General features: G+C 33.9%; 1 protein-coding gene across 1 annotated transcript in view; it reads left to right on the top strand.

Moving 5' to 3' along the window:
- Window positions 1-13,786: 13,786 nt before the first annotated feature.
- The window catches only part of LOC149926178 (calcitonin gene-related peptide type 1 receptor-like), an 87,688-nt gene continuing 74,783 nt past the window's right edge, over window positions 13,787-26,691 (top strand). The window contains exon 1 of the mRNA XM_090160748.1: window positions 13,787-13,879. The gene's annotated coding sequence lies outside the window, so the exon portion shown is untranslated. The remainder of the gene's footprint in view (window positions 13,880-26,691) is intronic.

Genomic DNA, 26,691 nt, shown 5'->3' with positions numbered 1-26,691 from the left:
CATGCGACGCGAACCAACAGCTTGCTGTCTGGTTCGCTGATAATCTGGTACAAATTCGCAAACAATTTTAAGGGTAATGCAACAAATTAGTTCCGTAATGGGTCAATGAGCACCGCAGAGAGTTCAATAATTCATTAAATATTTTATTGCAAGTCTTATTCTTCTTGAGGTGGACAGTCTGGATGAGGAATGGGTCGCATGAATAAGGGCTCAATTTAGGTGTATCCATTATCCCTTTTGAGAAATGATCTATCCAAATTCGTAGGACCTGAATGCTTGCATCGTGAAATATACCAGTAGCAGTAAAGCGTATGATAATTTATTCTTACCAATGATACTGTAACATACAAGCGGGTATAATAATCAGCTAGGCTAATACCCAAGGCACCACCTTAGGCCTAAGTCATCATGCGACTTTTGAAGCCCTTAATTCAGGTGGCCGGGTTACAATGCGTAGGAGGGTGGTGGCAAGCCCTGCATGCCACGCGAGCTAACAGCTCCCTACATTAACTATTACCGTTAAGCTAGACAAGTTTATATGGAATTGGAAACCGAAGAACTCGGGGGAAAACCCCTTAAACCAGTGGGGAGAGAACTTGCAAACTCAACGCAGAAGGAGTTGTTCCGAGTTTTCACCCAGTGCCACAATCTGGAATCGAACCCGGCTACTCTTGCTGCGAGGCGAAAGTGCTAACCACTCCGCCACCCTACCTTAGCGTTGCGTGATCAAAAGTAGAACTTGGCTATTGCTGCAAACTCAACCATAAAAGCGCTATGGTTCAATGACGGAGCTATCCAACCAGTTGTACTCCAATACTCATTTGAAATTTCGAAGCTAAAAGCGTCCGCATATGGAATCAATCAAATAAAAAAAACGGCAAAGAGCAAGTGGCCTTTAAAGCCGCTGCATCCGCGAAACCTTTATTAATGATAGAAGCGGGCTTAGCTTAAAGGCGAAGATAAATGGCAGATACGGAAGGCGTTACTTTTGACTTTCTCCAAAAGAAAAATGAAGTCAAAATGCTTTCTTCGCTGTAGTTTTACTAGTTTCGTAGTGGGCACGCTCCACTCCTTTTCGAATGACTTGAGGGATTTAGAATGAGACGAATTGAGGAAAGCAAACTACTCGTTCAATTAGAATTCTTCGTATGAATCCCGAAAAGCCAGCAAAATTAAAAATAGGAAGCCCAAAATGTCATCTCCGAGAGCAGAACTTAAACGCCAAGTCCACAAGTTGTGAAATGGTTGTTGCTGTGTGGATGTTCTTAATTTTTTTAAATTGCGCAAACGACTAGCGACTCTCTTCCCACTGGTTGGCTCAATCGCGTGGCATGCAGGGCTTGCCACCACCCTCATACGCAGTGTAACCCGGCCACCTTAATTCAAGGCTTTAAAAGTCGCTTGATGACTTAGGCCTAGGGTGGTGCCTTGGGTATTAGCCTAGCTGGTTAAAGTTATTTGGGTATTAGCTCATGGACAGTAAATTAAGAGGACAGGTTTTCGATACCCTTCCACGGTGCATTTTATTTCTCCCCGCGTATCAATCAGCTCGAGAGACTCCGAGACTGCGGTTGATATTGTTACGTAATTTTTTACGAATTATATTTTAGTAATTTTTAATTTCGGTTTTTTAATTCAATAAAAACTATCAACTGATATTTACTATATCATATTTAATCTATAAAAACGTGAAAAAATACCTTTTGGTGTAAAAATGTACTTCGTGTTTATCTTTTTTTCTTTTTTCGAACAGTATCGTCCACTCTTAGCGATACTTGTTTTTTTTTCAAATAACCTTGGACGACTCCCTTAGTGTGATTGGTTTAAGGTGGCTAAAAACCAGGCTTTTTACCGATCCTCTCAAATCTACTATCCATGATTAGCTTAGCTGATTATAATCATGGATTAAATAACCTTACAGGGATAGTTCTCTCTAATTCATTTTACTATACTACGAGTTGAAGATGTTTGTTTCAAACGAGGCTGCCAGATATTTTTGCCGTCCCCTCAATTTTACCCCCTTTACCGATACAAATACGGCATAAGATTTCTTGACACGTCGCCATCTCGCGTTGACTTTTGGCGAATTTAATATTTTTCCAACGGTTTGTTTTATTACATTTGAAATTGAAATATTCAATCGTGGTCAGTACCTTAGTGGCTCTGGAGCTTCCTGGTTAAATGTGGGAAATAATAAGTACTGTAAGCGACCTTTTTCATATTGTTTTTTAGCCATTAATGTATATCACCTAATTTTTCGGTAAATTGTTTATAGGCTTTCAAACTGTAAACAAGTTTTTAATAGATAGGCCTTGGCCTACAAAATAATAATTTCATCAATCGCGATTGCACCCCCTTTGCAATTTTTCTCCCGTGTATCGGTAAAATGGAGACTTCCGGTCTTTGACAATTCTGGCCACCAGGGTACGTCTGGAGCAAATATTGTACCCGAGAGAACTATCCCTGTAAGGTTATTTAATCCATGTTATAATTATGATTATTATTATCCCTAGTTAAATGAGTCAAATTTATCGTTTTGCATAAAGGAATTTAGAAGTAAATTGACGTTTAATAATTTAAAACAACCCTATACAGATACACATACATGATATCTAAAAAAATAAAAATAAAAATACTCAAATGAACTGAAACATGTCAGAATCCTAGTTCTACAAGGTTTAAATAATGTGATTTTATTTAATTATTTTGAATTACAATTTGCATAAAGAAGTGCTTGACTTTTCAACCACCTTTGAAAACCTTGCTGACAAAAGCAACATAACAGAGTTTACCCCAATTTCTTACAACATGATGGTTGGTTATTTATTGAGCGTTGAGAGTCGCTGATATGAGATGTAAATTTTCCACCTGTGAATAAATAAGAGAAGAACAAGATGTGATAAGTATACCTGAAAGTTAAATATGTAACAAATTTAATGTTAATAACTACTACAAAAGAGCTATAACCAAACATTACATTCCAATGAAAGTAAAAGAATTTACGCAAGGTACACAGATTTTAATGCTGAAATTAAGGTCAAATTAAATTAATCTCATAAATTTCCGAGAACGGATTTAGCAAAAATTAGGATATCCACATTGATTCTTTCTAATGTCTCGTGAGTTATCTCAATAATAAACGCAAGGTTTATCAATCACGCTGTCTATTCATAAAATTACTTTGGTAACTCAACCCGTATATTGAAAAACTCACGTTTTTTTTAAAGAATTTTTAAGGCATATCCAAAAAATTATTTCAATGCAATCGAGATTAATTTCAGAAATGTAGATTTCTAGGCTAATTAAAAGAGTTTATTGTGGACGATGAAACATTCAAGATCTTATTTTAATAAATTAATCTAAAAAAACAGAGTAATAATTAAACAATAAAAAACGATGCTAAAATTCATTAAATTACCCATTGACATTCAAAACCTAGTTGTGATTTAAGTGCCGTACGTGCAATATGAACTTCTTTACGAGAAGAACGCGATAAAGTTAGAAGGAGTCGTTCACGAGTTGAGCCAACATTTCGTGAAAATGCCCACCACCGTATGAAAGAGATTGGCGATAGGCTTTGAAATTTCGGAAAGTTACTTTGATATACTTTTCGCTGTTCGTTTCAATATTACAAAATGATTACAAAAGTTCAACGAGAAAAAGGCGACGGAGATTACCCTATTCCTCGAATTTTTTTCTTCATCTTCGAAGAGGAAAAGTTTTATATTTACGACGCGTTGGAAAGTACACTTTCTTACGTCGGAAAGAATACTTGGCAGGATGTATTAAGAACGATACGTTTCCTGAATAACAATGTTTGCAGGAGTAGCGCGGTTTCTTCACCCACGCCACCCGCCCAAGGAAGATAGACACGTGGGCGCCAACTCGCTACCTCATAAAAACGTCAGGCGACACGAGCGACACTCGACGGCGGAATTATACGTATGATCCGTGCCAAAACCTACTAAACGCCAAAAAGTGAATTTTTTTAAAATTTGAATTTCTATGGTTAGTTTATCGTGCAAATAGTTCGAGTAATAATTTTCCAGCTAATTAAGGATAAAAACACTATAGCGCTAATTTTTTTTTATATTTTAAGTAGTTAATAAACGCCTATTATAAATTTGATTTACATAGATAAATTCATATAATAACTTTTTCCAGTTTTATTGTAAATAGTGGGAAAATATTAACTCGAATATCGAATTACATTGTTTCAACGATTCCTGATTTTTTACCGCAATGAAATAATTGAATGTTTAAATAGTTATAAAAACTAATCAAATAACCGCTGCTCTTTTTAGTCACGCAAGCCGGCTCTCAATCATTATTATTATTTGACTAATAATTATTATTTGAATAATTATTATTATTTAATTAATTATTATTACTTAATTAATTAATTATTATTATTTAATTAATTATTATTACTTAATTAATTAATTATTATTATTTAATTAATTATTATTACTTAATTAATTATTATTATTTAATTAATTATTATTATTATTTAATTAATTATTATTATTATTTAATTAATTATTGTTATTATTAATTTTTATTATTTAATTAATTATTATTATTATTATTATTATTATTATTATTATTATTATTTGATTAATTATTATTATAAAAATAATGATTATCAGCTAGGCTTATACCCAAGGCACCACCTTAGGCCTAAGTCATCAAGCGATTTTTGAAGCCATTAATTCAGGTGGCCGGGTTACAATGCGTAATTAATTAATTAATTATTATTATTTGATTTATTATTATTATTTAATTAATTAATTATTATTATTATTATTTGATTAATTTTTATTTAATTAACTCACTATTATTATTTCATTAATTATTATTATTATTATTTGATTAAATATTATTATTATTATTTTTTTATGACGTCTTTTATTTACATTTGGGGGGTTTACATGTATTCTAAGTTAGAGAGGAGCATATTTACATTTTAGTATCATTTAGATTAAGAGTTTGGCACTTTTAACTTTACAATTTTACTTTTTCTTATTATTATTTGATTAATTATTATTATTATTATTATTTGATTAATTATTATTATTATTATTTGATTAATTATGATTATCATTATTTGATTAATTTATATTATTTGATTAAATATTATTATTTTATTAATTATTATTTTTTAATAATAATTATTTTAATAATAACTTTAATTCTGTTAATTATTATCAAGAATGTATTTATTTATACTCAGGGAGAATGAATATGTCGAGACTATCGACGGACACGTTGAGGCCCTAACCCCGTCACGCTAAGGGGGGGAGGGGAAAAGGAGGCGGTCTTATTTTTTGCGTCCTCGCAGCAGCGTTAATCGCGTCGAAAAACGTAATTTTTAAGAACCAATGAGATTGCAGTATTATTTGATTTTATTAAAGTGAAGGAGCATACCGGGGACCCCAACGGGTGGAATTGGAGAAACGCTAAAAATAATCTCGACGTATTCATTCTCCCTGAGTATAATTAAATGCATTCTTGTTATTATTATGTAATTAATTTACTTAATTTAGTGTCTTAGAATGTTTTTAAAATGAATAATTATTATATTTCATATATTGGCCCTTGTAAATACTACCACTTGTTTTACAAAAGGGTGCCGGTTCCATATTTGCTGAACGCTTCATTTTTTTTCTAAAAAAAAACATTTTTAGAATGACCACACATTTTTGGTCAACCTCATTACAGTCCTGTTGGCCTAATACATCATCTTTGCTTAATTTTTATTAAGTCGTTTATTTTTCTCGTAAGATGCGCTTTAAGTCGTTTATTTTTCTCGTAAGAGATGCTTTAAGTCGTTTATTTTTCTCGTAAGAGATGCTTTAATTTTTGGATATGACCATCACGTCAATTATACGTGGCACATAAGTATTAGAAGAAATTCCAATAAAGTGACATACTTATGAAATATAATTATAAATTTATAGTAGTAGTGGCGCAAGAAATTTTTTAAAGATAAGTCCGAAATTTTGTAACCTTTGTAGTAATTATGATCCTATTTGTCTTTTAAATTTAAACTAATATTTTACGGAAATAAATGAAAATTAAATTATTTACAGTACTTTTATTATGTTAGTAAACCTTAAAATCACTACTTACTAGAATTTTGCCAAATTGGCGTTTACTAGATTTTACAACCGAACAGGGTAACTTGTCGGTTGCGCTCAGGCTTCGCAAGGTATACAATGACTGGTATTGATTTTGATCCAGCCCTCCGAATAAAATACAGACGAGAATGGCGACGATTTAAACCGCGGCTACCTTTGGCGTTCGGAGTTGTGAGGTCAGCCAACGTTCTCTTTTTCTACGGATTAAAATTTCATGGCAAACCTGACACTGTTAAGTCGGGGCTGACAAGCGGCAAAAATATCAGCTAAGAGAAAAGCAAATATTGAAATTTCCAACTATTTACGTGACAGTGAAGCTAGTGCCATTTCCCAATAAGACTTTTCTTAATCCGGCTTAGTTGAAGATTGCCTTCAAACAAATTTCGAGGATATTCTTCAAAACAGGGCATTTCAATGCACTTATACCAACTAACAATGTGAATACTATTTTGTATTCTGGTAGAAAGAGGTTCACTAATGATTCTATTCTAGAGATCAATGTTACACGAGATAATAATATTGACACTATTAACTTGGTTGAAAATAACTTTAATAAGCACAAATTCATTAAAATTATTATGCGAGACTTATTTTACAAAGCAATTAAATAATAAGATTTTTATGTGGAATTTTGATTTATTAGCAACATAAATACTCAGATAAATAATCAAAAAAAGTTGCATTGTAAAGTAAGTCTCGCCTAATAATTTGAATATCTGTCGCTTGGTAGCAGTACTATTTAAAAGAATAAACATCGTTTTTTCCGAGAGGCTAACCAGTAATAATTGGCCTGTACACCGATTACGTTATCATTGATGAGTACAGATAAGTACACATGATTACGCAATAAGTACAGATGATTACGATGAGTACACATGATTACGATGAGCACAGAATAATTACGATGAGTATAGAATAATTACGATGAATACAGAATGATTACGATGAGTACAGAATGATTACGATGAGTATAGAATGATTACGATGAGTACATAATGATTACTATGAGTACAGAATGATTACGGTGAGTACAGAATGATTACGATGAGTACATAATTATTACGATTAGTACAGAATGAATACGATGAGTGCACAGGCAACCCAAAACTCTCAAATTGTTACAGATGAGTTAATGAGTACGGGAGAATAATTCCAATGAATACGCGTGATTACAGATGGTTACGCGCTAATACAAATGATTACGGGATTACGAATGAGTATAAAAGATTACAGAAGATTACGTAATCATTCCAGTTAGAGTGTACACCGATTACGGGAAGTGGTTAGCCCCTCGGTTTTTTCAGTTCGAAGAATTGTTTTTTGTATAATATTTTCCCCTTTGTAAAACAAAACGGGGCTACGATACATTTACGTGTCAAATAGAAATGTTATAAGTAACAGTTGAATGAAATCTATCGAAATAAGTTTTTTTAACGTGACGTGATGTTTCGGTGTCTTGAGAAAACACATTTTGGTAGAGTCAAAATCATTTTAATAGACTGTCTACAACTTTTTTATGTATTTAGTACAATACCTTGTGATATGAGCTTCAATTGCCTTCCGCCAAAACTTGGTATGAAAATCCGAGGCTAAACCAGGAACAATTGAAATCTGGTAGTCGCGGGACAAAAATGCTTCAAATCTGAAACATTATCACTCGACGATGTTGCCATCTATCTCTAGCTGTGGGAATCATTAAAGCCTGAAAGCAAAATCCACGTATATCATTCTGATTTGTGTATTTAGTTACGTGGATTTTACTTTCAGGTGACGTTGTTTCGCGCGAAATTGACGCAAAATTTTAAACGGAGAATTAGGCTTAGCAAACTAAACGCGTCTCGAAGTTACAGTGATTTATTAGACAAATATAAATTAATGTAAAAGATTATTTTTAATAGGCTATTGTAATTGTTTAATAAACACCATAATGGGTCGAAACGTTTTAGTTAAATGTTTGTGATTATACCGGTAGAAACCAAAATGTTAAATGCATAAGTAAGTGTTTAATAAGAAATAAGGAATAGAAGGGATTTATCTGAGAAATGCTTTAATATTTAGATTCCCAATTAAAAGACCGACTTTAGTAAAGAAATGGCTTGAGGCTATTAAACAAACGGATGCGACACCAGGTCCACAACAGGAAGACGCGATTTGCGGGGTTCATTTTGATCAGTCTGCTTACCATGACAACGCGAAAATAAGAGTACTCTTAGGTAAAATGCAGTGCCAACTTTGCAATTTTATTTATTTAATGTTAAGACGTTCCCGGCTTGTGTACAAACAAACCAAAAAGAAACATACATTCATAAATGAGATCAAACTGAAAGAAAAATAATGTTGTATGAAAATTTCTACAAAAAGTGCCATGTATATTTTATAAAATTTTAAAGCACGGGGCAAAGGAATCCCTAATTGAAATATAAACCAAATTACAAAACCTGGGAAAAATTAAAATACAATTGAATGGAAAATTTCTAAATTAAGCTTATATTTAAGGATATACTTTGGTTATTGGTAATCCTGCTTGAGCTGTTGCAGGAAGAAGGGATAAATATCGCCAACATGATTATTGCTTAACAACGAAAGGCCTAATAATCCTACGGAACCATGAAGGGTTAATTTATCCATCTGAGTGTTGTTAAAATTCTTCAAATAAAGAAAAAATGCATAAGAAGCATTAAACTGGAAAATCAAGGGGCCTCAAATAAACGCCTTACCTTAAAAATTGAGTTACTGGTTCGAAGGTGCCTTAACAATGATCATATTTGACCATGATGAAACACGTGTCTCAGATTTAAATGTTCACATGTTTGACCAAGAGGTTGGTTTGAATTATATCATTTAATTTTCCCCGTCCCTAAAGTAATTAACTTTTAAACCGACTTAAGACTCGGTAAAATAGCGAAGAATATTAATGAGAAGGTGAAAAGGAATTGCATTTGCATTGGGAAAATACTAAATTGATATTGTCTAAAAGTTAAAAGTTATGTTGGGAGTTTTGTTAGAATAATACAATTTTTACTTTTTATTATAATCAGAATATTAAACGTTTTTTTTAGTTTCTTCCCAGTAATTTAAATATCCTAAATTCAAATTACCACTAACATACACGTGAACACGTGCAAAAAGCAGACGATATTTGCACGGAAAAGATAGAAGGCGCCACCGCCAAATGATAAAGTTTACAGTCAGTGAAGAATTTGTCCAGCGAAACCCCGATTTCTGAAGCCGTAATTGTATCTCTAGTTATATATTCCTAACTCAATGAGCTAAACTTTAATTTAGCAACTTTGTACAAACGTTAGTTTCTGCCAATTTAGTCAGAGACTTGTAACTTTTAATTGTTTTTGCGTATGACGAAAATCCCAACTTTGGCCTCGCGTTTGGCCCGTAACTAGCTCTGTCCCCCTCACGGCTCTCTGTCTCCCCCTTCTCATCCCTCCTTATGAACGGTTCGGCCCCCGTTGTCTATCCCCTTTAAGGCGATACGAAGAACCGCTTTAATAGGAACTTGGCAGTACTACGTCACAGTTTTTTTTCAATAGTTTTTATCGTGGGGATAAAAATTTTACCACAATGGCGGCCATGGCCAAAGCTACAGAGTGCCAAGTCTCTATACCCGGCTTCCCCGAGGTGTTAGTTTATAGAATGAGATCTGATTTGTACGTAAGAAAGGTAAACGCTGTAGCAAAAACGTAACACGCGTAGCAAAACGGCTTGAGCTACTTAAAAATCCCAACTAAACCTCCCCGACTATGAAGTCCCTTTCTTAAAGTTTCTTTCACACTAACTCCCCTTCTACTAATTTTACACTAACCCGTTAAAAGGTTAAAAGGTCGGGACGGGTGCAAGGAACTCAAGAGAGGAAAACAAACTGGGGGCGCCGAGACCAGCTGGAAAAATAGATAAGGGAAGCAACGAATAAAATAAAATTGAATTATGAGTAAAATTGAATTAGATTAATAGCCATGTCAGGTATTTGGAATTAGGCGCGTTTAGTTGTAAATCAGGTCCTGAGCATTGAGTTAAAATTTGATTAGCCTGACTTAGCGCGCGATTCCGAGGGGGATCGAAGTCTTCGCCGAGTAATGCCGCCTGACGGCGACGCGCACTCACTTCGCTCGAGTGCCGGAGGGCACGCGGCACCCCCCAACCCCATACTAAAAAATTCTATGGGCCATCTATAACGCAACCTAGAGGACAGCACCAAGCCTTACGCACCAGGTAAAGTCGGGCGTGGAAAGTATTCTATCCCTACGAATCTCGGCAAAAAGAGCTATGCCTGTTTCAAAACAACAATGCCTTATAAAAAGTGATTCCGCTCCTTGGTTTAATTTCTATAGTAGCAACGTTTACGGTAGGAAATCAACCTATGCCGGAACTATGCCACCTATGCATTTTAGGCAGTAGGTATCAACGTAGCCTTCGTAAAAACTTGAACTACCGAAGCCGACGTTTCTCTAATTCCGTTTGGGACAGGGATAGCCTGAGCTTTGAAAAGAGAGATCAATAGACCTTTCTATAAATTCCTAGCTAATCAGACCAAACACTTTCACAAAGACAACATAGCGCTACTTCAGTAGGACTTGCAAACTTTGGTTTTAAAAATCATACTTATGCTCATTCCTATTTAATTGGTATTTTCAGAAGCGTCATCCATAAAGTCGATTTCAAAATATAGCTAAGGTAACCTACGTGAAGATAGTATATTTCAAAATATATTAAGTCCATAACTGAACTATTTACAAAATCAATGAGATATGGTTAATTCACTATTTATAATGCTTTTTATAAAATTATAACCGTTAAATGAGTAGGATTTTGATCACAAAAGCACTATTTATCCAGTCAACAAGGTTGGCAGGTTTGCTAGAGAATACGTTTTTGAGACTATCTGGTTCATGAAAAATCGGGCCAAGCCTTCTGACTCTCTATACACAAAAGTAAATAAACACATAATTAGTATTTAATAGAATGGTCTATTTCGGTATTCCCCTGGAAATTTCAGTCCCCCGCCGAAGCAAAAAATTTTTTTTTTACTCATCCACCTTATTAGGCGCCACCGCCTCCATTTAAGTTTCATTCTAGACTGCATTCCTATCGCTAGTTCCGATATTTTTTAAATATTTCATTTCAGGAATCAGAGATGCACGTTTTGACATCACATTTTCTAGACCGCGATTCTACCTTGAAAGGGCGTATTTGGTTACTTACAGGCGTTATTAACTTATGGCATAACATATAGAAATCGTTACTGCCACCATTTTCAACGATTGTCGCTCACTTAGCGGTGATTGAAGGAGATTGTTCCTACAGTCCTACAGGATTCAGATGGAGTGCTTCTTACGTTGTAATATTTAGAGGCATAGACAAATTTATCATTTTCGGTGAATTGTTTCAGACAAATTTTTATACCCAATGAAATACCGATATACCAACGTTTGTTTAATATTCCATTAAGAATATTACTATATTTGGATGATATACTCTGTTGACGTACTATAAACAAAAAATCTAAATTATGGATGACCTACATTAAAAGATGGAGACGAATTTCGTGTCTCGCGTAGTTTCGTGTTTTCGGTTTTAATTCGTCTGCGTTTCAGACGAGCTGTAATGAAATAGCAGTTTCTTACTGATCTTTCATATAAATTCAAATTTTGCTGGGTAGGTCGGCTTTTTTACGCCCCTTAATATAGTCGTATAAACGACCATGATAGTCATGGTTTAAAGATTTTTATTTGCTGTACAGAGGTATACTTTTTTAAAACAGAGCGCAGCAGGTTAAAAAAAAATTCAAACAAACACTACAATTTTTTTGAATATTGCTAAACGTTCCGAAAGTATCAGTTGAATATTTCACTGAAATATTTGCACAACATACGATATTATTAAAAAGATTTAAAAGGGGTTATAATCCATATTACATAATATTTTCCCCATCCTTGTTTTAGTTTTTGTCAGGTTATTAACACTGACGCGATTATTTATGGGTCCCACTCATCTTGGCTAAGGCCCAACAGAGAGTTTAGGCTCCGTGCGATTATCTTCCACCCACTTCAAAAGATGCTCCCATATGCCACGGAATGAACAATCCAATAGAATATGGCCTATATCTTGGCTTGTACAAAATGACGTCGCCCACATTGTGGCGCTAAACAAAAAGTCTATACAAGGGAGCGTTTAAATTTCATTCATCCGAAAAGAAATAACACAACGGCCGTAATTAGAAAATAATTACCTTCAGAACCAAAACGTTACTTTATAATAGTCAATTTTAATTTGAGAATCAATAATTTATCAAAATTTTCCGGAAGCAAACATTAATTTTTCTGTTGAAGGCGTTTCGATTTTTAATTAGCGTTGCCTGATCCTTCAAAAACGCCAACGACAGAAATTTCTATGGTCATTAGCGAAACAGATTATCAATTTAAAAACTCGCCTAAGGAGAAGTGGAAGGATTCTACTTATATTATGTTATTTGTGGTCGTTGCTAACCGCTATTCGAAAGTAAAAGAATATTTTCCGTAAGACAATGTACAACTTAACAATCCATACAATTAATAAATCTATAAAAGAAAGTAACACCTACGATATTCATACTAGGAATAACTCATAAAGAGAATGTACAAACATAAAGAATATACTGGAACAGGGTTGGCAAGACCCAGCCAGACCGGTTTTAACCCATTAAAGAAATCCGTGGTTAAAACCGGTTTTTTAAGTGAAAAGGCAAAAACTGTGAAAACAAGGAAAATAATCTTCATTTCGAATTAAATATGAATAACAAGAGGCATTCAATAACGAAAGTACGAAACTAAGACTTTCTGAGTTGAATCATCTGCTAAAAGTATCAGCACTGTACTCAGTTGCCGGTTAAGAAAGACAAAATATCGAGTACATTTGGCAAAACGATACTAACACGAATTTCCGTTAAATCGGCATTGGAAATTTCGAATTGGCCTGCTTATGGTTAAATTTCTAAATATACCCGTGCGCGGTACATAGTTATTTCAAAGTTATATTTCAAAGTGATAATTAATTAGCATAGGTAAGATTTAAGAACAGTGGTAATAAAATATTACTAGTACCTAAAAAATCCATTTGGCGAGTCCAGGGTAAGTATAGAACATGTAATGCCTGGATTGCCACGTTGACCTACATAACGAGCGAGATGATGATTGCTTAGGAGCATAATACTTAAAATTCTCAAAAATTAAAACTGAAAATCAGCATTAAATATTTATTGATTACTTTGAAATTTACGCAATTGACATTTCTAAAATTGATTAATATATCACGTGTAGGAACCTTTAGGAATTCGACAGAAAACAGGCGACATTTTCCTTTTTACCGGTAATTGGTGATAAAATCTTTCCGCCAAATGTAGTTATTTTGCTTTTCTTAACCTGCAACTGAGTATAGGAAAAATACATCTTAGAGCCTGATATCAGATTTTTTACTGGTGCTTTCATCCTGGTTTTACCGGTTAAAACCACATTGGCTATTTCATTTTTAGAAAAAGCCTTTTTTTTGCCCATCCTGTAGTGGAATTATAAATAAATTCGACTGTATATATATTTTTAATTTCAGATTCTGGTGCTCGACTCGAGTGTAAATTCTCAGTGGTGCCGGTACAAAGACGAGCTGCTCTCTGTTGATGATTTCTATCGAGCCACTTGCGCAGACTGCTATGCTCGTCTCCCTCAAAACGCCTTTCGAAACGGACGCAAAGCCAGGTAAGCGATCTAACAAAAAGAAATAATTAAGGTTATTCGTCTTTTAGTTGGCCATCTATCGGTTGCAAATACCGAATATCCGAAATAATATAATAATATAATAATTATCATAATAGACATAATTATGAAAATTTGTAAAAAATATCACCGAACTGATTTTCAGAGCTATTGCACCATCAAGGTCTAGTTCACCTAGTGTAAATATATCAAAGACGAAATAACCTACAACCAATGGTTCTTAAACAAAGTTAGCAGTGTCACACTTATGGTTATTACGTTACTTATGTCTATACTAAGTGAACTTAAACCTCTATTATATTTTCGCAGAAAGGCAAATGTAATTTTAATGTATGGTAACACGACATTTAAATGAGCAAATCAGCAGAAAATCTAGCCGATTTCAGTATCAAGTGTACCTTGAGCAGCTTAGTTTTAAATACCGCAAACTTTGAGCTACGCGATAATGTAATATCCGAAATAGAGACGCAATCGATCGAAGCGGAAGATCCGGTCGTATTCAAATAAAGGCGTGTAATCTATGGTTAATTTATCTATATTTAAAGAGTTAATCTGTACAAGAATAAGTTTGTAATTGTCCGCTTGGGGTGAATTATATTTGAATAGATAATGGGCATGGCGACGTCAAGATTGATTTATATTCCTAATTGGTCCCTTTTGTCGAGAGATTCCGCGAGCGCCAATTGAATATGAATGTTCTCGTGGCACAATGGGCCGCACGCTCGATCTCTGGATATTCATTCATTCCCTTTGCTCACTTTCCGGAAAAGCGACCGTCTTCGCTTGAGCTATTGAAAAGGCTGTTCAATAACTAGACACGTAATTAAAACAAACCAGCAGTAAATAGATCAAAGCTATTGTAATTAGCCCCGAAGGTGTTGACATTATCCTCTTGGAAAGCTTGATAAATTTAAGGTGACATCGAGTCCAATTTATTCCACGGTATTTCTGTAATGCCTTTACGTATAGTTTACTCGAGTAGTCGGATTTAGAAACGATCGTGAAGTCGAATATAACTTGTTTTGTGGGTAATAGGCGAAACTATAGAGTCCAGGGGGCTGAAAAGATGGTAGTCACGTGATTTTGTGGAGAACTGCAGCGCCATCTATCCTAAGAAATACGAACTATTATTCATTTTATTTTGCTAATAATAGTTTAAATTTGGATCGATTCATCTAAATTATATAATTATTATTATTATTTAAATTATTTTGTAATAGAAGGGTGTAAGTTAATTAGCTGTCTGCAGTAACTGGAAGGATTAATTTTTTAATTTACCGTCGCACAGCCAACTATGAACAAGAGTTACCGAATCGAGGTTGGCTGTGATATGGTAGTCACGTGATTTTGTATTCCCATTTTAACAAGTTGGTTAAGACAATATTTACTTTATAGTTTCGCCTATTGTTTTCTATTTTGTATTCAATAGCCATCAAATGTTAACCAATGGCTTTAATAAGCTAATTCGGAATCGGATGTAACCATTGGTTCACCGGTATTAAAGATAAAATACCGTGAATCAAAATGAAATCAAAGAAAATCATCGGTATTAACTGCTATTTCCATATAAAATCAAATAATTAAAGAAATTTAGTCAAAAATTAAATAATGGAAACATTTAGTAATAAGTAATCAGCTGTACAAATGTTTCCATTATGAGTAACCCCTCGCGTTTTTTCAAGCTGACGTCTATTTTGTCCACAAGTTAAGTTTTGACTTCCGGCTGCCCCGAGACATTTGAAATCGGAAATTAAAGAAAAATATTTCCACAATGATAAATAAAACAGTATGATATATTTGGTTTATTTACATCTGTTGATATCCTAGATTTTTCATATCCCTTCCCTCGGAGACTGTTTAAAAACTCGACCCAAAGATTCCTGTTTTAAAGATTTGAGTTTGAGACCTCGACTAACGACAAGTCAACTTTATAAGAAGGTTAACTAATATTTAGGAATTAAACAAAAACTACTTCTGGTCCCAGAAAAATATAGTTTACATCTTACAACAATAAAAATATATATGGTAAATATACAATTTTTTGTAGTGTACGCTTAAATGTGTCTGGCGAGCTTGACTGAGCCGTGCGTCAAGTGTTTAGTCATGTAAAAACCAACACCAAATTTGGCAGACTTCTCAATACCTTTGCCCTTTGGTAAAAAAGTGATATCGCCTGTATAATTGGACTATAAACATTAAATTGAATGAAAATTTTAACTTACGAGCATCAATGATCCCTTACGAAAATGGTGTATCAAATTTAATTTCAAAATTGTATCCAAAATTGGGTACATCAAAATTCAACTTTGATTAAAACTGCAATCCAATCTCTCATGCTTAATCCAATTACGATGTATGGAATTCAACTTTATTCCGATTTGATCAAACTGATTTGACCGAATAAGAATTAGACTCCATCTGCAGGTTGGTCTTCATATAATTTGTATCCAAATCTTATTTTTTTTTAAAGTGCAACTTTGATGAAAACACGTAAATCGCGAGAGATGTAATAACGTTACGTATTCATTGTTAATTAGACGTCTTTTATATTATTTGTTTGCTTGCTTTAGTATATTTAAGGATGTTTTGGAAATTGTATTAGGAAAGCTTAATTAAACTGCGACGGTATTATGGTTTTTGTAGTAATTAACGGCAATTTCATTAAAAACATGGTTGAAAGGCAAGTCACTACATCGAAAACAGCCATTACTCAACTAGTAATTGAGCACCAATGCTGCTAAAGGAATCAAAGGGGGACGAGGGAATAAGATCGACCGTCGGGAAACGGTTTGAATAGTATTGACCCGTGAGGATACATTCGCGGTAATGACTTAGCCGATAAATTTCAAACGTTGCCCCAAAACAAAACAGAACGAAGACCAATTCACATTCACCTTAAATAACTACTGGCGAATGAAGATAACTAGTACTAGAGTATTATTCTTAGGCGGTTAACGTGCGTAATTTTGAGTATTAGATTTTCGTGGAATGTGGCAACTACCAACTCTGTTCAGCAACTTCGTTGACCAAAGAGGTTAGGCTAAGATATTTGCTAGTGTGAACAGGACTTTAAATCAGACACAAATAAATGGGCATTTCTTACTTCGTTTTTTTCTTTGGTTTTCGTTAAAGAATGGTCTCTTTTCCTATATTCACGTAAATCAATTTATATTTATAAATACTTCAGTCCATCTAACTTTGTTTTCGGTTGAACAAAAGTCGTTTAAGCATGAAGGAAAGCGATTTCATTCGGTCTTCCTTCAGCGACCAAATCAAAAGTAGAAATGGTCTTTACCAACCCTTAAATTTCTCGACATACAATTTAAAAGAATATAAAAAATATTCGTCGATCGAAATATAAAGCATAAACTACTTAATGGAAGTGATTAAGCAAAAGGGGAGCTTATTTCAGATTGCTCACAGTTATTGAATTTACATATTACAATTTATTTTGATTTGCATAGGCTTATACATCCTAAAATTCTAAACTCGAATAAATTAATCAACTTTTGTAAAACAATTCCATTGAGTGGTAACGAAATTATTTACAGTTAATCTATTAATTTTAAATTGAGAAGAGAAATTCATAAAAAATTAAATCAAGTCAATGTTTATTTTAACAAAATCCAAAGTCAACAGCTTCCTAATGACGTCATTTCTAAAACTTTCTATCGTAGATTCGCGGCATCTAGCGACGACTAAATGCTGAAAATCCGTGCCATATTTTTACCTTTTTCTACAATTCTATTATAAGGCCTGAGGTTCTTAAACGCCCCTACTTTGGTGCTGGAGACCGAGGGTTGATTCCCAGAAAATTTTGTGTCAGTTTCAAATGCTGTTAGCTTTGTAAGAAATAAATGTTTCGGTTGTACCGCTTTTTAAAATATTTTATAAACAAAAGTATACACATAAACCTTGACTCAAACCTCGATCTCCCCCTTGACAAGAAAGCAAGCTGCCTTTAAGCCACGTACAGAGCGTTTCGTGTTTTGTTTTATCACACAAAAATTGGTTTGAAATCATATTGAAAATATCAGTGGCGTAATTAGGAACTCCCCCCCCCGCGAAAAACAACTCGGGGCCCTTTTAAATAGCACCGATTTTAATCATAAACGTTTGGGGGCCCCTAGCTCTCGCCCCCCCCCCCCACGCCGCTATTTACGCCACTGGAAAATATCTAAAATCGTCAAGGCAAGTTTTCTCGAATTATTTTTTTATTAAAATTTTGATGATTAAAAAGTATGAATATAATTTTCGTTCTAATTTTTGAAATAAGAACTTAATCAAATATAGCTTTTATAGGGTTTTCATTATCCCCTTCGCCTCGGGATAGAGGAACCTTTAGAATTCTAGTTAAATATTCATCGGTGAAAAACATTCATGATTCAACCACTTCCGTTGAAAAAGAGTACCCGACAGGGAAACACGTGTTTGAATCACACTTATTTATTGCTGTGAGCATTGTCTAAAAACCACATTTGGTTTTCGTGTACTATCTCTTTGAATACTTGTAACGATTAAAGGGCAACTGAATTTGTGATGTAGCTAGGAATCATATCTTAATCTGATAGATATCCGAAGGACATCAATTAGTCAGATCAGGTTTATCTTATATATTCCCTTTACCCAGCAATCTGATTTCAAATTGTTTCTGATTCATAATCTCAAAAAAACTGATCTGCTATAATTCATATCATCAGATTCGGTCAGCTGACTTCTACGCGTAGGTGGTGTTTTCAAAACTTTCAATATCAATTTCATTACCTCACTTGAGCCATAACCATCTAATATCAGTATCTCATATCATGGAATATCTAGTCAATCTCCGTATAATATCAGTACAAACAATGTCGCTTTGATAATATCAGAGTCATTCTGTTGTGAAACTTAAAACACGTGGTGAAACATCAGGGCGAATATCGTAAGCTTAGATTTAATTACCTTTAAGGGTATAAGTGTTTTCTTAAATATTTTCTGTTTGTAAATAGCGTTATCTTTAAAGAAAAATCGCTTCATTAAACTAACGGCATTACAAATTTTAGGTCGGTTAGGTTAAAGTACAAATATTTTCACCAACCAATTTTTAATAAAAGAATGAACAAAAACTGGTGGTGAGTAGAACGATTGTTGCTATGGGGTTTTATATTTAAACGACATATAGCGTGAGTTACTAACTGAGAATATCTTAAGCGTAACATGGCAATAAGTGTGCCACAGCGTACACTTTCCATATTAAATAAATTAAATAAATTAAATTAATTAAATTCCACTCTGTAACGATTTTATTATCTACTACTTGGTATTGATTCTGTAAACAGGGACTCCCCTAATTTAGTTTGGGGTAGCTTTCCCACCCAAATAAAAAATTTGATCAGTTGCCAAAATGAACATTTCGCTGACCTTTTATTAGAAACCAATTAATTGTTTTTAGCTCCAAGCTTTAGATATTTTAAAATGGTTTTTCATTAATTACTTTCAAATTGGTTAAGTTATTTTGATTTTGTTTTGATCGAAGATTTTGGTGTATAGGAGTAGGAGAGTGCACGGTTTTTGTTTCAGGTCATTATTTCCGTTACACCCCTACGGCAAAGAATTAAGCTATATATTTTAAGCACAACTTATCTATTAAATACGAAGTAATTTTATATTCTAAATCATTTCAAACCACAAAGCAACATTATGTAACATAAAGTTGTGTGATGTAGTTGACATTGAAAGATAATACGTATCGTTTATATTCCATAACAGGTATGCAGTTATAAACCGTTTTTATCACATGAGTAACAAGAGGCATATGTACCTACCTACCTACCTACCTACCTACGTAAATAGGTAGGTAGGTACTTATGCTGGAGAGTTGTGTGTTTGCAGGTGTCTCTGCTTACAAGTATATTTGTAAGAATTGAAAGATTATTTGTAGGTAGGTGTTTTCGTAGATAGGTAGTTGTAGGGATAAGTGAATGTGTGTTTTCATGTTGGTTAGTAGTCATCCCACAAAGGATTACACACTTTGACTACCTTAAATTTTTAGTTTGAAGGATTTACCACCAGGACTACCCATGTAGTATCATTGGATGGGGAGAGGTCAATCAATCCTTATTTAAAAACCTTCAATCATACTATAAAAGTTAAATATTATTAAATAAATATTGAATGTACATTATTTCCCAAGCCTTGGCTCTATTGAAATTACGGTATAACTAATAAAGTAATTCAATTAGTCAAACCATAAACAATATTTATTGCGTTCTGACATTTTTCAAAGTGTGGGAAAAGTCTGCACTGCCTCAAATATTTCGTGGAAAGTATTTTTTTTAAATTTTTTAATGTTAAATTATGACATTATTTAACTACGGGATTTTTACTGAAATAATACATTTTCGGATATATTTTTCGCTATGGCTATCTTGACTCTGAAATGGTCGACTTATTTTTTATAGTGCCCAAATTTTAAAGGCCAATTATTTTGCCCAACAAATTAATAAAATTAATAAGCAGTTTGAATAGCAAACGCTGGGGACTTTTTTTGAGGGACCAATATGAAACGTTTTTGGGGTAGGTGACCGATTTTTGGAAGTTCCATTTTTTTAGATATCTACACAAACTATTTAAAATTCATCCAATGAAATTGGGTTATGCCGGTATGTTTCTGATCTGCAAATTTCGAAACCTTAATTGCTTTTCATTACTTTTATATAAGAATGGTATGGCAGAGAGAATTGTAGCTTAAACCAAAAAATAAAATTAATCTTAATGGTGCACTATAAAACGTTAGCCCTCGTAATAGGTCTAGCGAAAATTTTTTAAAATTGCGCCTCTCTTAGTTATTAAATAGTCCGTTAGATGGCGTATGCGTCGAGAATGTGTTATCAGCGGTAGTAATCTCTAGAACTTTCGGATGAGGCCATGGACCAAGAATGTAAGGCTTAACAAGTTGGCAAGCCAAAATATACCTCTCCTCGGAAGCATTGTCCCTAGTGGTATTAAATTCTCGAGACGTCCCTTAAAGATATCTCCGCAATTCAGAGTTATTTACTAAAAACCAAGAGAAAATAGGGGAGAGTGTAGCTCTTCAAAAAAAGTTAGCTTTCCCTTCGCTTGCTACCTTATTTGAGGGGCTCAAATATTTTAAACTTCCCCCCTCGAGCGGTAGCCAATAAAGACGCGCTTAAGTCACGGGACCCTAACGTGATTCTTCTCGGGAATGTAGTGCTGACCGAGGTAGTCTGGGATACCTTTACCGCTTTCATTTACTACGCCAAGCGCGCTAAAAGCGTAAAATTATAGATTTTTAACCCTTGGTCGGTGACAGCGGTTTTAGGAAATGTTTATAGTTTTTTTACTGTAATTCTGGGAAATAATTTGAACTTAACGAAATGCTACCACGCAATCTGAAAGACGACAAACAACCTATTCTAAAGCCAAAAGTGAAAAACCAAAAAACTCAGTGTAACTTCTTTTTAAAACAAACTGTCTCAAAATGCATTCAAGCCTTCGCTCAGGCAGATAATATAAATTCTTTGGAAACCCCTAGTCAAACTGAAATTATTGGAACTTTAGTACCAGATTCGAAATGGAAAGAACTTAATATTTTAAAAACAGGTGAGTCGAAAAGTGAATGTGGTATGATAACAAAGAAGGCATAAAATAAAAACCACTATTCTAATTGCATCTAATCAAAGGTTCCATCAATGGGTCAAGAATACTTCTGCCTAACTCGTCAAATAATATCACTATGGATATGGAACCAGGGACCATGGAACCTAATAATTTTTCTAATAGCGTAGAAGCCTCAACTAGCTGTCATGGTAGTCTTGCTACAGAAGAAATACCAGTGAATTCAACTTTATTTCATTTAAATAATTACATCTTGAGTCTTGATAAAGGTGATCACACAATTAAAACTGCATTTGGGTTCATAAGTATTAATATATATATATTATATTTTCACAGTTGATATTGAAATAATAGTAAAGAAAAATTGAAGTGGGGTAATTGAGCAGATTGAAATCTTCAAAAAAAAATCTCTTGTATCAGTAGCTGAATACTGTGATGTACCATTGAAGTTACTTTTTTTCTGAAAATGGCCAGTTGACAACTTTATGCATTTTTCAAAAAGCATACGTCGTAGATTTTTTTGATTGCGATACTCAAATGCTGGATTATGAGGTCATTAATAGTTCCATGGGCCTTCTCTCTGACCGCCACGTGTTTGGTCCAGGAATACCAAAGGTGAAAGTTCTTGTTACAGAATTTGAATAGACTCAATTTTTCAAGTTAAAAATATTTTTACAGTCTGATTGCGAAAATTTTAAAGCTACTAAAAACCTATCAAGTTTCACTCGACCTTTTGAATGGTATCAATCGCAAAATTGTCCTACTTGGTACCTGCCACCTTTAAATGTGCCCAATGAAAAACTAATGAATAAAGTTTACCAATGCCCTGATTGCAGATCTCTTAATTGGTATGAAATTACTGCAATATTAATTTAACCATAAGTAACATAATATCAATAATTTTAAAAATAATTTATATAGGTATTTACGTGATCGTTTGAGAAAGCTTTAACAAATTACACCTAGAAAGAAACTTAAAAGACTTGCTGCTTCCTCGAGCTGCCCAATTAGTGCTCTCACTCCAAAATCCAAAAAAAAAACGAATACTTCAGTCCAGACGTCTCCGTCATAACCAGAAGAAATAAATAGATGAACTAGAGCGGAAATTGTCAGATGCTAGGGTTGAGTTATCCGAAAAGCAAAATTTGTAAATGGCAAAGATTATTTCCGAAATAAATGAGAAAGGCCAAGCTAGTTTAAATCAAATTTACGAAGAAGCCACTGCCTGTAAAAAATCGCTGGGAGAAGCTCTAAAAAAGTCTTGGGAATTAGATTCAAATCAAATTAGCAATGACTTTTTGAAAGACCAATCAAAATTTGTTAAAGGGTCCAAAGGAAACCGCTATAGTCCGTTGACTTGTAGAATAGCACTTGCTGTGTATTCTCGGTCTCCAGCTGCATATGAAGCCTTGGCTTCATTTGAAGTAATGAAGCTGCCGAGTATACACACTGTTAAAGCGAATAGAGTTAAAACACCTGAAAAGTGAATCAGCTAGGTTTGATGAGCTTATTAATCACTACGAAAAAGAACTAAAACCACCAAAAGAAGGAGTTCTAGTGTTTAACGAAGTCAAAGTTATAGGAAAACTATTATGGAACTCTCGAGCTCACAAATTTATTGGCAGTTCTTTGTGTGTTAGTGAGTATCCTTCACTAAAAGATATATATTACGGAATTACTGGAAGGAGAATATGTTTTACAATATCTTTGGCGGTGCGTGGGTGGAAATTTCAACATCATTGGACCCTATTTCATAATGCCGAAGGCAGTCCCTAATTCCACAATTACAAATACCGTTTTACGGTGTATTTGGTCATTTGAAAGTGTGGGTCTTCATGTGACAGGCTTGGTTTGTGATGGTGGCTCGTCCAATATAGCTTCATTGCGACAAAGTTTAGGCGTTGATAAAATTCCCACTCATACATCAAATGTAGATGGCGCAACGATTTTTTCCATTTTACCAAGGTTTAAGAACCCATTTGTGAAAGATGGTTGGATATACTGGATTATGTGCCCTAGTCACCAACTTAAAAATATGATAAATGCATTAAATCATTCACAAGATGAAGATACAAGAGATTTCACAATTACTATAAATGGAGAGGTAATTTCTTTTGGAAGGAAACAGTTGGTTGATATGTATGAAAGAGAAAAGGACCGTCGAGAATGTTATGAACAATCGCATATTGACAGGGACGCATGGTCGAAGCTTAACGTAACACCCGCAAGAATAATGCAGCAAGAACCGGTTTTATGTGAACTCTATAACTATGCCAACCCAAAGTTTGAAAGTGAAGTCCCGAAAGACAGAAATAAGGTTATAGCTTGCCATGCTTATTTAGAAGCCTGTAATAAAATTTTCGAAAATGGGCTACTCTCTAAAAAACCTGCAAGTTCAATTACCTCAACTCCTATTAAGTCAATGCTAGAGGGCTTAAAGTTTTTTGAAAATTGGGCGATACAAATTCTACAATCCGGTGAAACTATTGGAAACAACAAAAAATTTCTAGCTTGGCAGACATGGGAACTGCTTCGAATAGCAATTTATCGGTTTATTGGTTTAGTTGAGGACTTTTGTGGCAGACATCCTGGTCAATATATATATCCAGTGCGAATTAATGGTTCAGCTGTTGAAACTATATTCAGTCAACTTAAATATGTGGCGGCTGGTAAATTAACAAGTGTAAATTATTCTACATGCACAAGGGCCTTATATATTAAAGGGTACACAAAAACTGCACAAAATTCAGAAGCTGGTTACCGTAAAATTGGACTGGATAATTTAACTAAAAACTGATTTTATTTTTAATTTCTAAAATATATTTTAATGTAAATTCCATTTTATTTTTTAAGATAAAATCAAGTGAAAATGCAATTAATTTCAGTGAACATTTATTTTAAATACTTATCTCAATAAAAAATATCACATCTTAATAATAAACTATTATTAGCACAATTTTGTTAAATTTTTTCGGGTTAATATATTTCTCCTATTCCGCTTAAGAGGGCTCAGAAGTATTTCACTAGCAAGACACTTTTTTGCCACTTTTTTTTTGGATTTTTTGACTAGCTGTAGCTTTCCAGGGTTAGTTTTATTTTTTTTGGACAAATTATACAATTTGCACCTTAAATTTTGCCCACCTTTACTTCTTTTTCCTTTTCTCTCATTACGCTTGTTTACTTGACCCCTAATTAAGTCTGCCAACTTGGCATGCATAATTTTCCTTTGCCAAACTTTTCTAAGGCATTCTAAATTAGGTCTTGGTAGGTTTTCAGCTTTGGGTATTTTTTTATGGCATGGTAAAACGCCTTTTTAATGTTATCATCTTTAGTAACTTTGTCTACAGCTTCTTCTGATAAATACAAGTAAAAATTATCAACATTGACATTTCTCAATCGGTTAATTTTATGTCAAATTTAATTATGGCTCCTAAAGGTGTATTGCTATAGTACCACCTCTTATACTCTTGGGTCACCATGTCACTGACTATGTTAACATAGCGCAAAAGTTGTGGGTGAGGAAATAACAATCCACCTTTATCAATATTGATTAGTGCTGCAGGTACATTTTCTTTTGATTTATCTGTGTCTCTAATCGCTAAACTTGATTCTAATAGAACCTCAGCTTGTTTTCGCTGCTTTTCTGTCAACTTTTTTCCCCTTAAGTATTCTATATTTTTCATTTAAGTAATTTTTGTTGAGCCTAAAAACTTCTCCTAGACATCCTCCTCCGAGTCTTATGGCGGAATATAGTTGGTCACCCTTTTTGTTTCTATGCACTTTTTTAATTTGCGGCGTTAGATCTTTTCTCACTATTTTCGACGCTGACTCTTCCGTCTGATTCAGTTTAGCATATTCATCCATTATTCTGAAGGATATCCAGTGAGTGAGTGTGAGCAATTCTTTTTCATTTTCATTTTTAATGTCGCTTATGCATGTAGATTGACTAGATTCATCACTAGGAGAATAAAGGGTTCTATGTACCGAGGCACTCCATGCGTATAAAAAACTGGAATAACCATTTGTGTTGTTTTTGAATTGTTCCTTTAACTCACTATATATATTGCACAAAGTGTTACAAAGTTTAGCTAAGGCACCACTAATTTGCATTTTTTCTATTATTCTCTTGTAAATTCCGCTTTCGTCAAACTAAAAAATATCATCTTCAAAATTATTTATCAAAATTAAGGGGTTTAACATGTCTCCTCGCGTTGCCATTTTGGCAAAAAAATTTAAAACTCAACTTAATTACTCAAGGCAGGCTGCAAGCCGACTACTATAAAGATTAGCAAGTGACTAGCAAACACTTATTTACCATATGATGACGAAATGTCACTTTGATTTTTTCGTAATATATATATATATAGCACATGTATTTTACTTATCGAAAATATATAATTTTAATATATATAAAACAATTTCCGTGGTTTTAAATTAAAAATAAAACCGTACTATGTTTTTGAGCGCGCAGTGACAAAAAACTTCGAAACTAATAAAAATTGTGAAGCGGCTTTCGCGGGAGGGGGGCCGACAGCTCTTGCTCACGGATTTTTTACCCCTCAAACAAGGCGACGCGCGCGTTTCGCGAAGAGCTACACTCTCCCCTATTTTCTCTTGCTAAAAACGTAATCCAGGTTCAATCCTGCCCGGTATAAAATTTTAATTGTAAAATAATTGAGACGAAACAACCGCGTTTAATTTATTCAGAATAATATAAATTAAGTAGTTACAACAGCGAGTTAGAAGTACTAAAACAATGCACAATTGAATTTAAACCTATTTACAGAACAAGATTATAAGTTAAATATAATACGAAGCAAATGTTAATGAAAGAAATATATACAACGGGTATTTGTATTTTTATCGCTTACGACATACTTGCCGCATCTTTAACGCGCATTTTAATTCAACACTTGCACTTGATGAATATACCGTAGAATAGCTATATTCGTCATCTGGTAGTGGACGACTCGTTAACATCCTGTTGACGTTGTGACACATACCGCATGAATAAGACCAAAACCGTCCAATTTCCAATATCATATAATGACTCGCACACCCAGGAAATCAATTATGTCCAAATATCCACACCAATAAAAAATGAATTAACAAGAAACGAAAAACTTACCATTCACAAAGCACAGAAAGCCCCATTGACTAAATAATAAATGACCGTA

The sequence above is a fragment of the Leiobunum rupestre genome, chromosome 10, assembly GCF_980474605.1.
Source record: "Leiobunum rupestre chromosome 10, qqLeiRupe1.1.hap1, whole genome shotgun sequence".
Lineage (NCBI taxonomy): Eukaryota > Metazoa > Arthropoda > Arachnida > Opiliones > Sclerosomatidae > Leiobunum > Leiobunum rupestre.
This window is presented reverse-complemented; position numbering and strand designations above follow the sequence as displayed.